General features: G+C 52.0%; 1 protein-coding gene across 1 annotated transcript in view; it reads right to left on the reverse strand.

Annotated features, from left to right (window-relative positions):
• LOC143692441 (uncharacterized) overlaps positions 1 to 18,402 on the reverse strand; it is a 351,032-nt gene that overhangs the window by 244,102 nt on the left and 88,528 nt on the right. The window lies entirely within an intron of this gene.

Below are 18,402 nucleotides of genomic sequence, written 5' to 3' on the forward strand. Positions count from 1 at the left end.
AATGTCACAATGGACCATTGAACCCTGGGGGTTTGTGGTGACCCAATGGTCTCCTTTGGTTCCACAGTGTCACAATGGACCACTGATGACATCAGGCCCTGCAATGTCACAATGGGCCTTTGGTCCCATGCAGCCCTGCAGTGTCACAAAGGCCACTTGGTTTGAGGAGGCCCCACAGTATCACAATTGTCCTCTTGGTTCTGCAGAGTCCCCCAGGGTCACAATGGTCCCTTGGTTCCATGAGGCCTCACAGTGTCACCATCGTTCCTTGGTCTCACAGGGCCCACAGTGTCACAATGGTCCCTTGGTTCCATGGGCCCTGTGCTGCTGCATTCCCCCCTCCCCTTCTCAGCCCGCCCTGCCAGCTGAGAAATGCTCCTTGGGGCTCGGCCTTGGCCAACAGCCCCTGGGCTCAGCTCCTCTGCAGCTCATCACAAACACTGTCTGCTCCAGGCACTGCTGCTGCCCAACCAGCTCCTGCTTTCTGGAGGAGCAGCCCTGGGAACTGGTTTTGTTCCCTCAGTGGCACAACATCCCTGTTCTCACCCTGCCAAAGAAAGCTGTTGGTGCCAAGTGTGGCCAGGATGAGCCATTGCTGGCACTGAAGCCCCTCTCTTGGGGCCCTGCAAACAGCGCTCCAAAAGGAGCCCTTGGAGCTCTCCTGGGCCAGCGACTCCCTCTGCGTGGGGCCTCTCCCAGCCGGGAACTCTCCCGTTTGCTGCACTCGGGGATCCCCAACAACGACGGAGCCTGGGCCGATCCCCCCACTCCTCCAGGCTCAACCCTTCACCCACTGGGGAGATGCCAAAGGATCCTCAGGGAGCATTTCCTGCCCTCAGGGGAATTTCTCCCAGGTGCCTTGCAATGACTCTTTGTGTCTGTGTGCACACAGGAGTGCCTGTGCTGGGGAAATGTGGCAGAAATGCTGCTATCTGAGGTGTTTGAGTGCCTTGGATAGCTGAGTCAGTCAGGCCTTGAGGTAAGGTTAAATCACAAGGTCTAAGTGAAGTTAAATGCTGTTAAGAGTTGTTCTTTTGCTAAGTTGTTTAATATAAGTTATAAGCGGAGTTGATTACTGTTAAATGTTATTCCTCTGTTAAATTGCAAAGTCATAGGTTTTAAGTTCGCTTAAATACAGTTAAGTGCTGTTCGTTTGCTAAATTGTGAAGTTGAAGGTATCAGTCAAGGTTAAGGTAGAAGTTAAGTCCTGTTAAGTTTGAGCTCTGTTAAGCTTGTGGCCTGTATTCCTTTTATCCTTGCCCTCACTCTCCTTGTGTCACACACACACACACACACAGGGACAGTTCTCGGCTCATTTCTGGTTCGATTGCTTGGATTTGGTTTGGTTTTGCTGTTGCTTTGTTTCCTTGGTGTGCCTGAAGTGTCCAGTCAGGAGCAGAGTGACTCTTGCCAAGGAACTTTGTGCTGCTGTCCCTTAATATTAAATCTGATTTTTGCTGATCCCTTGCTGGGGATTTTTTCAGCGCTCTCAAGGCCTTGTTGGTACCAGGGTGAAGGAGTCCTGGCCCAGGCTCTGGCCCTGGGGGACATGGGGACGCTGCCGGGGGGTCCCTGTCCCCCTGTGCCACCCCCAGGGCCCCGGCCCCCCGTCCCCGTGTCAGGCTCTGGGGTCGATCTCGTGGAACATCCTCCGGGGGAGGCTGCGGCGCCGGGGCCGGAGGGACCCGGGGGGACAGGGGACCCCGCTGTGCACGAGCAGGGTTGGACTGCTCTGGGGGGAACTGTGAGGGGGGCCGGGGCAGAGTGACCTCCCCAGTGACCTCACACAGCCCCTGTGATGTCACACAGCCCCTGTGATGTCACACAGTCCCTTTGCGATGTCACACAGCTCCCTGTGACATCACAGAGCCAACTCTATGATGTCACACTGTGATGTAATACAGCTGTTCTGTGATGTCACAGAAGATGCTGAGATGTCAAAAAGTCACTATGTCATGTCACTGTCTGTTCTGTGATGTCACAGCCTGCTCTGTGATGTCACAATCCCCTCAGTGATGTCACAGAACCCTCAAGAACTCAGTTACATTGAAACACTGAAGTTTCTTGTACTTTGAAGAGATCCCTGTCAGGGACACACCTGAGAAAGCATCCCCGGGTTCCAGGTAGAGCAGAACACTGGTGGCAGTGATGCCAGGTGGGGACAAACAAGGCAAAGGTGTCTCTGGTGCTGAGCAAACCTGAGCCTCTGTCCCTGCAGGCTGTGGGCATCCCCTGGCTGCCCCACCTGGCTGGCCCCTTCCTTTGCTGACAGCTCTGCCTCCTGCCTGCCTCTGCCTGCCCACACAAAGCCTTGGGCTGCTCCAGGCTCCTCCTGGGGGACATGCTGCACCACAGCCCTGCCCTGGCAGGGAAATTCCTTTCTTGTCACGTCCAGTCTGGCCTTCCCCAGCTGCCCTTTCCATTAATTCTTTCTTTCTCTCGCTGTTCCCTACTATGTCAAAAGGATCCACCCTCTCTGAAACTACCCTTCAATACCTCCCAGGGCTCTCCTCTGATGTCCTCAGTCTCCACTCCACTGAGCACAGAGTTCCTGTGTCCCTATAGAGTGGTCAAGCACTTGAGGCCAAGAGCACCTGGACAAGAGGGACAGTTCTTTTCTATAAGAAGGAAAAGAACCCCAGGGTTTGAAGGCAGATGAGAAGCAGTCACCAGAGGCCAAGGCAGCCAGACCTGTCTGTCCTTGCAACTTTTGTCTGAAAACAACCCTTGGATATATGGGGAGTTTTGGGGGTGGAATTCCATTTCAGCCATGGGTTCCTGGACTGGAATGACAGTTCTCCATAGGAAGGAAAGGGTGGAGCCCCAGTGTTTCAAAGGCTGATTAGAGACGGCCCCAAGGAGGCCAAGGCCAGCCAGATCTGCTGTCAGGGAAGAATACTTGGATAGACAGAATTTGGGAGGCCAAACCCCACTTTTGTCTATGGGCATCTGTACGAGAAGGACAGTTCTTTTCCATAAGAAAGGGAAGTACAGTGTTGCAGACATCGTTTTCTGAAAATCCTTTAATTAGGATTTTTTCCTGCTGAGAAGCTGAGAGGCTTCAGCAACAAAATGTAAACAATGGTTATCTGCTGCTGTGGAATGCAACAGGTGCATCTGTGATTGGCCCATCTTGGGTGTTTACAATTAATGGTCAACCACAGCCCGGTTAGCTTGGACTCTCTGTCCGAGAGACAAACCATTATTATTAATTCTATTCTATTCTTATTCTAGCCTTCTGAGATGAAACTTTCCTTCTATGCTTTTTAGTATAGTTTTATTGTAATGTATATCATAAAATAATAAATCAAGCCTTCTGAACATGGAGTCAACATTCTCGTCTCTTCCCTCACCTGAAAACCCCTGTGAACACCATCACAGTACAGAGCCCCAGTTCTTCAAAGGCAGATGAACGCTGGCCCTCAGGAAGCCAAGGGAATCTGGACAGTCCTGGCAGCTTTTGTCTGGGAGCTATCCTTGGATATAAAGAATTTTGGAGGCAGATTCTCAGGTTTGGCCATGGATGCCTGGACATAAAAGATGTTTTTTCTAATGGGAATAAAAGCACAGGTCCCCTGGTGTTTTGAAGGCAGATGAGAGTTGGCCCCCAAGAAGGTGAGGCCAAGGCCAGCTAGAGTTTTCTGTCCTGGCAGGTTTCATACAGGAATAGTCTTTGGATATAATCAGATCTGGAGGAGGAATCCCAATTTCGGCCATGAACCCCTGGAGGAGAAGGACAGTTCGTTCCCACAGGAAGGAAAGCACACAACTCCAGGGTTTCAGGGGCTGATAAGAAGTGACTCTCAAGATGCCAAGGTCATCTGGACCAGTCAGGCAGCCCCCAGGAAGCCCAGCCAGCCAGACCTGTTCCATGTTCTTGGATCCTTGGGGCCCTGCAGCATCACAATGGCCCCTTGGTTCCATGAGGCTCTGTAGGATCACAACAGATCTTTGTTTCCATGAGGCCCAGTGATATAACAATGGTCTCCTTGGGTCCACAGTGGCACAGTGGCCCCTTGCTTCCATGAGGCCTTGCAGTGTCAAAATGGTTTCCTTGTTTCCATGGGACTGAGAATGCCACAATGGCCCTTTGGTTCCATGAGGTCATAGCGTCTCAAAATGGCCCCTTGGTTCTATTGGGTTCCTCAGGGTCACAATGGCCCATTGGTTCCATGGGGACCCACAGTGTCACAGTGGCCCCTTGCTCCCATGAGACCTTGCAGTGTCACAGTGGTTGCCTTGGTTATACAAGGCCCTGCAGTGTCACAATGGCCCCTAGGTTCCAGTGGGTCCTGAAGTGTCATAATGGTCTCCATGGTTCAATGGTGCCACACAGTGTGACAACTGCCCCTTGACCTGCCAAGACTCCATAGTGTCACAATGATTCCTTGCTTCCATGAGGCCTTGTAGTGTCAAATTTGCCCCTTGGTTCAGTGAAGCCTTTGGTGTCACAATAGTCTCCATGATTCCATAAGGCCTTGCGGTGTCACAACAGACCATATGTTTCACTGAGCCCCACTGTGTCATTGTAGTCCCCTTGGCTCCACAAGGCTCTGAAGTGTCTCAATGGCCCTTTGGTTCCATGAGGCCCCAGAGTGTCACAATGGTATCCTTGCTTCCTTGGACCCTTCATCCCATGGAGACCCCCAGGGTTCACTGTAGTCCCATTGGTTCCATGAGGCCCTGCCACGCTGTTATGGCCCCTTGGTTCCAGTGGGTCCCAAAGTATCAGAATAGTGTCCATTGAGGCCCTGCAATGTCACTGTGCTCCCCTTGGTTCCCCAGGCCCCCACAGTGTAACAATGAACTCTTGGTTCCATGAGGTTCGTCAGTCACAATGGTCTCCTTGAATCTGCAGTGTCACAGTGGCCCCTTGGCTCCATGTGGCCATGCTGTGTCACAATGGCTCATGATTCCATGAGGCCACAGAGTTAAACAAGGGACCCTTGGTTCCATAAGGACTTGCTGTGTCACAATGGATTTCTGGTTCCATGAGCTTTCACACAGCCAACAGCATCTCCTTGGTTCTGCAGTGTCACAATGGACCCATGATTCCGCAAGGCCTTGATGAGTCAGAATGGCCCTTTGGTTCCAAGAGGTTTCTCAGGGTCACAATGGTGTCCTTAGATCGGCAGTATCACAATGTGGTGTATCACAATTGGTTCAATGTAGCCCCAATGTGCCAAAATGGATTTTGGTTCCATGGGGTTCTGCAGAGTCACAATGGACCCTTTGTTCCATTGGTTTGCACAGTCCCACAGCTGACTCCTTGTTCTGTAAGGCCTTGCCAGCACCAAGTCTCTAAAATATCAGAATAAGGCTCCTTAACACTAATTTCCTATTTAAGAGGGTATCATTTATTCAGGCCTGAGGTCTAGTGAGGGATAGCCCCAATCTTGTGTGGACATGTAATTCTACCAGCGTTGCTAAATGTGTATCACAATTTACCCATTACCATAAAACCCACCCCAAGTTCCCAGTTTCAGTCCTTCTTTTTTCTGCCACTACATTCTTGAGCCAGATGTCTTCTTGTCTTCCAGCCATCCTTGCTGGGAAAGCAGCCCCTGCATGCCTTGTTCCTGTGCTGAAAGTTCACAGGCACAGTAAAAATGGAATTAACCCTTTTGGTATTAAGCCCAAAGCTTTGTGTGGGCAGGCAGAGGCAGGCAGGAGGCAGAGCTGTCAGCAAAGGAAGGGCCCAGCCAGGTGGGGCAGCCGGGGGATGCCAACAGCCTGCAGGGACAGAGGCGCAGGGCAGGGACACCGTAGGACAGCCTGGGCTGCACAGGGTACAGGGATGGGCAGCAGCTGCAAGACAGCCCTGCCAGAGCCAACTTGGGCAGCACTTTGGCCATGGCAGACACAAAGAGCACCAAAGCCCCAGAGGGTCATTAAAGTCCTTGTGCTGTGTCTGTGCTGCTGAGCTGGGCCGGGCTCCTGGCCCAGAGGCAGCTCCTGGCAAGGGCAGCAGAGCTGCAGAGAGACAGCTCTGGCCAGGAGCAGCTCCTGTGCACAGCCCAGCAGGGCTGGGGCACTGCCAGGGCCCCCAGGGACACCAGCAGGGCACAGACAGAGCTCCCAGGGGCTCAGCACTGGCAGGGGCTGTGGCATGTCCCAGAGGGGGCTGTGTCCCAGCAGCTCCTCTGTGCCTGTGTCATGGAGGCACAGAGCAGCTGTGATGTCATCAAGGGGCAGTGTGACAGCACAGAGTGGGCTGTGTGAGGTCACAGATTGGGCTCTGACATCACAGAGTTCCTTGTGTGAGGTCATTGAGCAGCTACAGGATCATAGAGGGAACTGTGTAACATCACAGAGCAGGCTGTGACACCATGGCATGGCTGTGTGACATCATAGAGGGGGCTGAGAGCTCAAAGTGTGTGCTGTGACATTACAGAGTGGCAGTATGACATCACGGAGAGGGTTTTGTGGCATCACTGAGGGGGTTGTGACATCACAGAGCTGGCTGTGACATCATAGAGCAGGGAGTGAGGCCACAGAGCAGATCCTGCCGTCATAGAGAGTGGCTCGGTGACATCAGAGAGTGTGTTGTGACAACACTGGGTGGCTGTGTAACATCATGGAGCAGGCTGTGACATCACAGAACAGACTGACATCACAGGGTGACTTTCTGAGATCACAGAGACTTCTGAGCCATCACATTGCAGCTGCATTACATTCCAGGGTGACATCACAGAGATGGCTCTGTGACACCAGAGGGGCTGTGTGACATCGCAAAAGAGGTGGGTGACATCACAGGGGTTGTGTGACATCACAGGGGCTGTGTGACATCACAGTGGCTGTGTGAGGTCACTGGGGAGGTCACTCTGCCCTGGCCCCCTCACAGCTCCCCCCAGAGCAGTCCAACCCTGCTCGTGCACAGTGGGGTCCCCTGTCCCCCCGGGTCCCTCCGCCCCCGGCGCCGCAGCCTCCCCCGGAGGATGTTCCACGAGATCGACCCCAGAGCCTGACACGGGGACGGGGGCCGGGGCCCTGGGGGTGGCACAGGGGGACAGGGACCCCCCGGCAGCGTCCCCGTGTCCCCCAGGGCCAGAGCCTGGGCCAGGACTCCTTCACCCTGGTACCAACAAGGCCTTGAGAGCGCTGAAAAAATCCCCAGCAAGGGATCAGCAAAAATCAGATTTAATATTAAGGGACAGCAGCACAAAGTTCCTTGGCAAGAGTCACTCTGCTCCTGACTGGACACTTCAGGCACACCAAGGAAAGGAAACAGCAAAACCAAACCAAATCCAGGCAATCAAACCAGAAATGAACTGAGAACTGTCCCTGTGTGAGTGTATGAGACACAAGGAGAGTGAGGGCAAGGATAAAAGGAATACGGCTAAAAAGCTTAACAGGCCTCACACTTAACAGGACTTAACTCAGACCTTAACCTTAACTGTTCCCTTCAACTTCACAATTTAGCAAACGAACAGCACTTAACAGTACTTAACCTAACTCACAACCTATGACTTAATGATTTAATGGTGGAAAAAAAATGAAACAATATTCAACTTAGATTATAACTTATATTAAACTTTACTTAGCAAAAAAAGCTTTTAACACCATTTAACTTATTCCTCGTGATGTAACCTCACTTAGAGGCCTCACTGATTCAGCTTTCCAAGGCACTCAAACACCTCAGAGAGCAGCATTTCTGCCACATTTCCCCAGCACAGGCACTCCTGTGTGCACACAGACACAAAGAGTCAGTGCAAGGCACCTGGGAGAAATTCCCCTGAGGGCAGGAAATGCTCCCTGTGCATCCTTTGGCATCTCCCCAGCGGGTGAAGGGTTGAGCCTGGAGGAGTGGGGGGATCGGCCCAGGCTCCGTCGTTGTTGGGGATCCCCGAGTGCAGCAAACGGGAGAGTTCCCGGCTGGGAGAGGCCCCACTCAGAGGGAGTGGCTGGCCCAGGAGAGCTCCAAGGGCTCCTTTTGGAGCGCTGTTTGCAGGGCCCCAAGAGAGGGGCTTCAGTGCCAGCAATGGCTCATCCTGGCCACACTTGGCATCCACAGCTTTCTTTGGCAGTGTGAGAACAGGGATGTTGTGCCACAGAGGGAACAAAACCAGTTCCCAGGGCTGCTCCTCCAGAAAGCAGGAGCTGGTTGGGCAGCAGCAGTGCCTGGAGCAGACAGTGTTTGTGATGAGCTGCAGAGGAGCTGAGCCCAGGGGCTGTTGGCCAAGGCCGAGCCCCAAGGAGCATTTCTCAGCTGGCAGGGCGGCCTGAGAAGGGGAGGGGGGAATGCAGCAGCACAGGGCCCATGGAACCAAGGGACCATTGTGACACTGTGGGGCCCTGAGAGACCAAGGGACCATTGTGACACTGTGGAGACCTCATGGAACCAGTGAGACAATTGAGACACTGGGTGCCCCCGCAGAACCAAGAGGACAATTGTGATACTGTGGGGCCTCGTGGAACCAAGTGGCCTTTGTGACACCGTAGGGCTGCATGGAACCAAAGGTCCATTGTGACACTGCAAGGCCCCATGGAATTGTTGGGACCATTGTAACACTGCAGGGCCTTCTGGAACCTAGGGGCCATTGTGACACTGTGGGACCCCATGGAAACAAGTCACCATTAGGGCACTGTGGGGCCTCATGGATCCAAGGCATCATTGTGACACTATGGGGTCCCAAAAAACCAATGGAACACTGAACAGGTCTGGCTTGTTTGGCCCCCCAGGGGCCACCTGACTGGTCCAGCTGAACTTGGCATGTTGAGGGTCTCTTCTCATCTGCTGCTGAAACACTGGGGCTCTGTATAGTAGAGGTTGCCTTTGAGTCCTAGCAAAATAGAAGTATTGTACTTGAATATCTGTATAGAGGCTTTGCCCCGGTAGGTCCCGGTTGTCCTTGATGGGCTGCAGCTGCGATGTCCTTCATTGGGCCGCAGCTATGGCTAATGAAGTTAACTGGGATAAAAGGGGTGGGTTAGCCAGTTAGGGAGGGCCTTGAAGGAGCCCTGAACTAAGAAAGAGCAACATGCAGAAAAAAGGAGCCTGTGCTGTGAAGATCTGCAGCTGTGAGAACACACCAAGGAGGTATGGGACTTTAGAAATCTGATAACAACTGTATGTGACTCTAGAAATAGAACAACAACAGCTCTGTACTTTCCTTCCTATGGAAAAGAACTGTCCTTCTTCTCCCAGCACCCATGACCAGAATTGGGATTTCACCTCCAAATTTCCTTATATCCAGGGATTGTTCCAATAGGAATATTGCCAGAACAAATCTGGCTGGCAATGGTTTCACAAGGGTCACCTCTCATGTGTCCCCAAAACACTGGGGAAGACTCCATGCTCTCCTTCCTATGGGAAAGAACTGTCCTGCTTCTCCAGGAACCCATGACCAAGATGGGGATTCCACCTCCAAAATTCCCTATATCCAAAGACTGCTCCCAGATACAATCTGCCATTCCTGACAAGTCTGGATAGCCTTGGCCTGGTGAGGCTCTCACCTGCCTTCCAAACACTGAGGCTCTGGGCTTTCCTTCCTATGGAAAGGAACTGTCCTTCTCGGCCAGATGCCCATGGCCAGAATTGGGGTTCGACCTCCAACATTCCCTGTTGTGACAGACTGGAGGAGATTGCTGGCTGGAAACATTTCATGTGTGTGGGGGAGGAAGTGGAAGGTCCAGCCCTGCCCTGCCCTGGAACCCCAATCCCCCCAGAGCCTCTATCCCAGCCCAGCAGTGGCTGCCAGTCCCTGGCACAGCACAGGCCATGCTCCACAGCCACCTCTGCAGCCCCCAGCCCAGCTCCTGAGGGACCAAATGAGCCCAAGCCCCACCGGGGGGAAGGGCCCAGGGAGACCAAGGTGTACTGAAGGCTGACCACAAGGCAAGCACACATCTTGACCCTGGATCCTCTTGGAATTTCCATCAGAACACTGCTGGAATCCAGGAGTTGGTAGCTGTGTGTCTGTGCTTCTCTGTATCTTTTTTGTCTTTTATCTCTTTCTGTGTCTTCTTCTGTTTCTGTGCTCCTGCAAATTTTGATTAACATTCTATTGAACAGGCTTAGAGTTTGTGAAGTTGAATGGACCTAGTCAATGCTTTGAGAAGTGTTTTTTGTTGACTGGGTATCTGTCGTAGTTTGACATGAGAAGAATTTTAAAAAGTAATACAAAACTTTTTGTGTAACTGACAATCTGTTAAACCACTAAGATACTGAACACGCCTCTGTGAAACACAAATGTTACAGATGAAAAAACCCAGGAACCTCCTCTTTCTTTCCAGTCAACAAAGAAGCAGCGGGTCCCAGCCCCCATCTCAACCAAACCAAACCAAACCAAACCAAACCAAGCAACCCTGCCATGGGCTGAGCCCCTCCCCAGGCTTCCCCCCCACCCCTGCATCGGCCCCATTCTGACCAAACCAAACCCCAACAACTCCCAAACAGGAAAACAAAAGAGGCTACAAAACCCCAACCAGAACAAAGCCAGCCACAGCTATTAAAATCTCACCATCAAGTCCCCTCCCCCCAACACAACTAAAACCAAAACCCCTACAATCTACAACCCACACAAAATAACCCTAGAACTAAAACACAAAAAACCCTAAAACCAACCATAAAACCAATCCTAACACAACCCAACCACAACTTCCACCACACGTTGCCAGCAGGTCAGGTGTTTACTCTTTCAATACTTCAATCCTCCCATGAGTAAAAGAAAAAAAAAACAAAATACAAGCTTGTAAGAAACCAATATAAAACCATCAAAGTAAGTAAAGAAGAGATTAAATCCTAAAAAAAATAAGAATAAAAAATACTTTACTCTTAAAACTAAAATCCTCTTGTAAACTATAAAGAAAAAACTCTTTTTCTTTATAACACAAAATAATATTTTTAAAAATTCAAATTATTATCAAAGAAAAACCTCCATACTAAAATAAACAAATGTTAAAAATACTTTAATTTCATAAAATGCTTAAACAGGGAAAAAAAAAAGTAATCCAGTATCTCCAAGAGAAGATCTCTATTCCCAGACATAAAAATAATTTTAAAAGTAAATAATAAAAACTTATACCTTTAAATAAGTCATCTTTAAAACAATACCTCATAAGTCAACATGGCCCAACAGCAAGCTGTGAAAAAGCTTGTAGCAATAAAAACAACTTCACAAGAACAAAGTTCCCAGACAGGTGTTATCCATGGCAAAATTAAGAGCCACAAAAAAGTATATTTTTTCCTCTTGTAAAATATCTCCACAACCTTAACAAGAAAAACTTCTCTCCCTAAGTAAACTAAAGAAAAACAATTCTATAAATAGTAAACTAACTAGAAATTTTAAGTTTACTTTCTTTACATTGTCAGTAAAAAGAAAAAGTTGTAAAGAAAAAAAAGTGTTCTAAATAAATTATTTAATTCCTACTACATTTTTTCTTTATAAATTTATTTTAAATAAAATTTTCTATATACCCTTTTAAAATCTTAGGCCTACTTTACTATTCTTATATTACAATCTCACAATAAAATAAATAGATAAATAATTACTGATGCTAAAACCCCCCATATTCATCAATCCATTAATTAAGAAATCTCAATAATAGAAAAATCTTAAATTGACAAACCAAAACCACTACAATGTCATAATAAATCTTTTGCCAAAGTTTCTCTGATTTTCTGAACTTCCCAGGGAAGGCTGTTTGGTTGCTTTGAGCTCCTAGAATCTCTTGTACTGGTATTTATCCAGTGCACCTAACTCAGAGGACACAAACAATTGTAATTCCTTTTAAATGTCTCCTTGAGAGAATTATTTTAGGGATGGGAGTCAGGGCTTGTGTGTGCTGCTTGGCCCAGCCCAGGCAGGGCTTTCCCAGCCACATCCCACACTCCATTGCCCAGCTGGAGCCGCTGGTGCCTCTGAGTTGTGCTGCCCCAGCCCCAGGGACGCTCTCCTTGTCTGCCCATTCCCCCACGGTCTCTGGGCAGGGATGGCCTCACTGAGGGCTGCTGACATCCTCAGCAACTTGGAGGCTGCTGCTGAATTTTCCTGCTCCAGAGGCTTGTTCAGCCTTCAGCTCTTCAGTGCAGGAATTCAGTGTCCCAGGGCTCATTAACATTCAGAACACCTGAACAAGCCAAGCCTCTGGGAATAATTAGATTTAATTTTCAAATCCTTTGTGGTTAAGTAGAACTCAGTAGTGTATTCAAAGTGAATATATGATATTTAAAAAGACAGTGAGAAAACATTTTTTAGGTCCTGTTAAGGATTTTTTCCTGTTTATAAATTGATATGTGCGACCTCCAATTGACACTGAATCCAGGTACCTCCTCATGCATTTTGAATGGATATGCAAATCAAGACCCTTCATGGCTGACAATCAATCAGACTCGGTCCCTACCCCCACCCCACCATTTCCCCCATCCAAGCCCTGGCACTCAGAGCAGCCTTGTGCAAATCTCAGCTCCCTCCAGCCCAGGCTGCACCTGCAGCTTTCAGCTCCTTGGCTCCAACTCCCACCAGCTTTCCTTGCAGAAGGAGCTGCCCGAGACACAGAGGGATGTTCATTTCTTGTCAGCCAGCAAAGCCAAGGGAAGGCACAGCTCCATCCAATGCCAAAGTCATTCCTCTGCTGGATATTAAATCCACTTTGCACAGCAGACAGTCTCAGAGCAATGGAAGACACCTTCTGTGCCCAGCACAGATCCAAAGGTCCCCCCAAACCCTCCCTGCCCCGATTCTGCCCAGATTTGCTCTTTGCACACACGAGTCACAGGCTGAAGTCAGGAGCTCCCTCCATGCCCAGAGGGAGGAAAAGAGAGAAAGGGGATGAAGAGCTCTCCTGTGCAGAGCCAAGGTCCAAGTGCAGCCCCTGCAGTGGGAGCCACAACTCATCAGGATTGTGTCCTTTGGGCTCAGGGCCTGGTGACACTCAGAGGCACAGAAAGGTTTCTTGCCAACAAACACATGTTGAACATTTGAACAGTTTAATAACCATCACAGCTCTTCCCTCAGCTCTCTGGGATGTCCCAGCAGCATATGACATGTCTACCATCCCCCACGGCTTTCTGAACAGGAATAGTTTTTAAGCAAAAACATAAGAAATGGAAATTCTGTGATAGGTATAACCACAGGGAGATACTCAATTCATATTTTTTTTAACTTGAAAGATTTGGCCACTCCCTGAAGTTCCAAGCATGAAACCAGTCAGTTGAGAGGCGCTCAAATGACCAGAGAGCATCTGGAGGAGGAAATCTGAGAGCAGCAGGAAGGACATAGATGCAGCTGGTCCAGTGAAGAGATGTCCTTAGACACGGCCATTTAAATAGGAGAGCTGGAAACACCTCAAGGAAGTGGGGTCATGAAATATTAGACTGAATGTCAGTGGCAAAAGTAGAGGGGAAGATCTGTATTTCTTCCCTTGCCATTAGTAGAAGGATCCAGTAGATCCAGGAAATTCCTGTTCCTGGTGGGAAAACGTTGCCATTTCTTAAAAGTACTCAAATGACCCAGATAATAAAGATTTGCTTGTATATTATGAAACTAACAGGAATTAAAACCTGTGCCCATTTCCAGGCAGACATGAGTTGTGTGCCCATGAACAGGCAGTGCCACTTGTGCCCTGAGGGACTGACCTGGGATTGGATCTTCCGAGAGCACCTGAGGGAGAGCAGAGCACCTTGCAAGCTGCAGGTCCCTGACAGCCCCACAGGGCTCCTGTCCCATCAACATCTGCTCTGCTCCAGTCTGAAACAGGGCCCAGCATGGTGCTGGGATCATCAGAGAGCTGAGGTGTGTGCTGGAATTCAATGGCCTCCCCATCCCGCAGCAGCCCTGCATATCCCTGCTGCAGCCTTGGTCTCCAGCACAGCCATGGAGGCTCTTTGGGCTCTGGAGTGTTGCTGCAGCCCCCAAGGGCAGCTGAGCTCTGCCTTTGGCACAGTCAGGCCTGGGCAGCGCAGGCCATGCTCAGCAATTGCTTGTGTGTGCCTGGCCTTGCTGTCAGCCCCAGCAGCGGCTGCGTGGCCCCTTTGTGGCCCTGTGCTGGCCCAGCCATGGTGGCCCAGCCCCTGTGCAGGCCCAGCCCAGGCCAGGAGCATTGCGGCTGGGAACGGCCCCTGTGCCGTGGTGCCCACAGCAGCCTTGGGGCTCTGTGCCCCATGGCCTCCCTGCTGGGCAGCCTCTGCCAGCTCCTGCAGAGCCCATGGCACCTGTGGGGCTGCACAGACAGCCCTGCCCCGGGCTCTGCCGGCCTCTGGGCCAGCAGAGAGGCAGCCAGGGCTGGCCATGGCCGGGAACAGGCCCTGCGCCCCGCAGGAGGATGGAGCTGGGCCACAGCCAAACTCAGCCCAGGCCAAAGCTGGGCTCAGCAGCCAGGGCTGCCAACGCATGGGCACAGAGGCTGGCGCTGACAAATGTCCTGGGCCCCCTCCCTGCTCTGTCCATGCCACCAAGGGCACAGAGCAGCCTCCTCTCTGGGCCACTTGCCTGTTTGCAATGCCTTGCACAGGCGCTGGCCCTGCCCCACAAGGCTTGGCCTGAGTCCTGCCCCTGCACGCTCAGCCAGGCTGAGATGGACACTGATGGTTTCTGGGCCAGGCTCTCGGAGCCCAGCCCAGCTCCCTGCAAGCTCTGCCAGCTGCCCTGAGCTCTGGGCAGCACCAAGGGCCTCTCTGAGCCCAGCCCAGCCCAGTCGGCTCTGGCCCCACAGCTCTGCTCAGCCCAGGCTGCTCTGGGCACTGGCCCCATGGCCTCAGCCCCTGCCAAGGCCACAGCAGCAGCTGCAGCTGCCACAGGACTCAGCCCCAGCCATGGGGGAAGATGCTTGGCCAAGGCCAAAGGAGGCTCCCTGGCTGCCCTGCTCCCTTCAGGCTGAGGTGCTGAGAGCTCTGCAGCCCCTGCTGCCATCCCATCTGCCCAGGGCAGCACAAGAGCCCCGGCCTTGGGGCCCTCAAGAACTGCTCCTGCTCCAGGCCCAGGGCCCATGCCAGAGCTGGGGCAGCCACAAAGCTGTGCCCATTTCTGTTCATTGCTGCTCTCATGGGGATGGATCTGCAGCCACTTGGAGGTTGCTGATGAGTTTTACTACATCAGATTCCTCTTCGTTCTTGAATTCTTCAGTTCGGAATTCAGTGAGGAAAGCTCATAAACATTTGTGCAAAAACTCCAGAAAAACAAAAGCCACAGGGAATATTCTACATATTTATTTATACAGTGAATAATTAGACAGATTTTAGAGGTGTATTCTAAGTGAATACACTGTATTGAAAACAATGCAGAAAGAAGTGTTTTGTCATGTTAAGTTTTCTTTTCCTGTTTAGGGTTTGGTATAATCAATGTCCAATTGATATTGACCCCCAGCACCTTCTAATCCAGTCTGAACAGATATGATAATCAAGACCCCTCCTGGCTGATAATCAATAACACTTTGTCCCCACTCCCTCCCCACCATTTCCCTCATCCAGCCCCTGGAATTCCAATGGATCAGGAATGGTGTGGCCAGCAGGGGCAGGGCTGTGATTCTTTCCCTGTGCTTGGCATTGGTTCTGCAGCACCTCATGTGCTGTTTCCAGTTCTGGGCCCCCCAATTTAGGAACAACATGGAGGGGCTGGAGCGTGTCCAGAGAAGGGAAATAAGGCTGCTCAGGGGTCTGAAGTACAAGTCCAGTGAGTAGCAGCTAAGGGAGCTGGGGTTGTTTATCCTGGAGAAGAGGAGGCTCAGGGGAGACCTCATCACTCTCTACAACTCCCTGACAGGAGGGTGCAGCCAGGTGGGGGTCGGGCTCTTTTCCCAGGGAACAGGGACAGGACAAGAGGACACAGCCTTCAGCTGCACCAGGGGATGCTTAGGCTGGACATTAGAAGATATTCTCCACACAAAGGGTGATTGGGCATTGGAATGGGCTGCCCAGGGAGTTGGGTGAGTCAGCAGCTGTGGTGGTGTTTAAGGAAAGACTGGATGTGGCACTGAGTGCCATGGTCTGGGTGACAAGGTGGTGTTGGGTCCCAGGTTGGACTTGATGCTCTCCAAGGTCTTTTCCAGCCTGGCTGATTCTCTGATGTTTGTGACACTGCAGGGCCCTGGGGAAGCAAGGGGCCATTGTGACACTGCGGGGCCTGGTGGCACTAAGAGGACCATGGTGACACTGTGTACGACATGGCAGCACAGAGCCAAGGGGCCATGGTGAAACTGTGGGGCTGAATGGAAGCAAGGAGTCCATGGTGACAGTCTGGGTCCTGCTGGAACCACAGAGGCCACTGTGACCCTGCAGGACCTTGTGGAACCATGCAGAGCATTGTGACAGAGCAGGACCTGGTGTCACAATGGGGCCATTGTGACACTGCAGAGCCCCATGGAACCAAGGGGCCAGGGCTGCTCCTCAGGGACTCCTGGAATGAAGGAAACATGTTTGACACCATGGTGGCCCTTGGGACCAAGAGGCCATTGTGACACTGTGGAACCAAGGAGAGCATTGCTGCACTGCCAGACCTCATGGAACCAAGGATCCATTGTGACACTGCAGGTCCTAAGGATCCATGGGACTTGCTGACACCAAGGGGTCCCATGGAAACAAAGGGACATTGTGACACTGGGAGGCCTCATGGAATCATGGACACTATTGTGACACACTGGGGACACATGGAACCATGGTGACATCAAGTTGTCTGGGAGTCTGGATTTGCTGGAGGTTAGGAGGGCTCTGAACAGGGCCCTGGACAGGCTGGATCCAGGGCCCAAATCCAACAAGGTGAGGTTTAACAAGTTCAAGTGCTGGGTCCTGCACTTTGGCCACAACAACCCCTGAAGCACTACAGGCTGGGGACAGAGTGGCTGGAGAGCAGCCAGGCAGAAAGGGACCTGCAGGGACTGATGGACAGCGGGCTGGACATGAGGCAGCAGTGTGCCCAGGTGGCCAAGAAGGCCAATGGCTCATGGCCTGGATCAGGAATGGTGTGGCCAGCAGGAGCAGGGCAGGGATTCTTCCCCTGTGCTCGGCACTGGTTGGGCAGCACCTTGAGTGCTGTGTCCAGTTCTGGGCCTCCCAATTTAGGAAGGACATGGAGGGGCCAGAGCGTGTCCAGAGAAGGGAAAAAAGGCTGGGAAGGGGTGTGGAACAAAGTCCTGTGAGGAGTGGCTGAGGGAGCTGGGGTTGTTTATCCTGGAGAAGAGGAGGCTCAGGGGACAAAAGGCAGTGTTAGGGCACAGGTTGGACTTGATGATCTCCAAGGTCTTTTCCAGCCTTGCTGATGCTGGGATTCTCTGAAACCACCCTTGGAGCAGTTGCAGAATGAGCCCTGGGCCTCCTCTTCAGAAGGAGGGAACAGGGGTGGGCAATAGAAGAAATTTGTATCAGGAAAGAGTAAATAAAGCAAAGGTGAAGCCAAGGAAATGCTCAGGGCAGTTTGTGGGTGGCTGCCAGGCAGCCCTGGCTCTGAGCAACAGCGTCTGCAGTGGCACAGGAAACTCCCAGCTGATGGGAACAAACTTTCTGGCTGAGTGCAGAGGCCAGGACAAAGCTGAGTGGTTTCCCTGGTGTCCCGCAGGCCTTGCTGGCCCCAGGGGCTGATGGCATTTGTGCTCCCTCAGGTTCATGTCCCCACAGCAACAGCATGGGGGTGCTGGCCCTGCTGTGTGCAATGCAAACAGGGGCTGCTGAGGCAGTGCTGCCGTGTCTGTGCCTGCAAGGATGGGGCACCTGTGTGAGCTGGGGGAGAGGCCAGGGCTGCAGAGGGGGGATGTTGTTGGCAGCTGCATGAGGACGCTCTGGGACGCTGCCCTGGGCTGTGCAGCGCACTGGGCATGGATCAGCCCCTGCTCTGCTGCTCCTTCCCGTCTGCCCCAGGGCCCTTGCAGAGCCCCAGCCATGCTGTTTGCCCCCAGCCTGCCCACGGCCAGCCTGGGGCTGCTGACGGGGGTTTCTGTGCTGAGCATTGGCCTGGCCGTGTTCTTGAGAGAGCCTGGGCAAGGAGCCTGGAGCCCCCAGGGCCTGGCCTGAGGCGTCAGCGCTGCCCCAGCAGTGCCCATGGCCTGTCCCTGCTGCAGCCCCGGCACTGCCACCCCCAGGGCTGTGCCCGGCCCCGAGAGCACTCAGGCCCTGCAGCAACACCAGGGCCACCAGGGCAGCGGGGCAGGGCCACGGCAGCAGCACTGGCAACACCAAGTGCTGCTGCTGCTGCTGCTGCTGGGCACAGCTGCTGGGCCAGCACTGATCTGCCCCAGCTCTGCACACAGACATTGCTGCTGCAGCTCCAGAGAAGGCAACAAAAGGGCATCTCTGCAGAAAACTCTGCTGGGACATCCTTTAGTTCCTTTAAAGCCACCAAGAGCGCAGCCCCTCATTGACACAGTCTGTGGCCACAGGGAAGGTGGAGAGAAACAAAATGAGAAATTGCACAAGGAATGGCTTTTCTTCTTTGACAATATGAAAAAAGAAAAACAAAGGAAAAGTGAAAGAAA

The sequence above is a fragment of the Agelaius phoeniceus genome (assembly GCF_051311805.1).
Source record: "Agelaius phoeniceus isolate bAgePho1 chromosome W unlocalized genomic scaffold, bAgePho1.hap1 SUPER_W_unloc_1, whole genome shotgun sequence".
NCBI lineage: Eukaryota > Metazoa > Chordata > Aves > Passeriformes > Icteridae > Agelaius > Agelaius phoeniceus.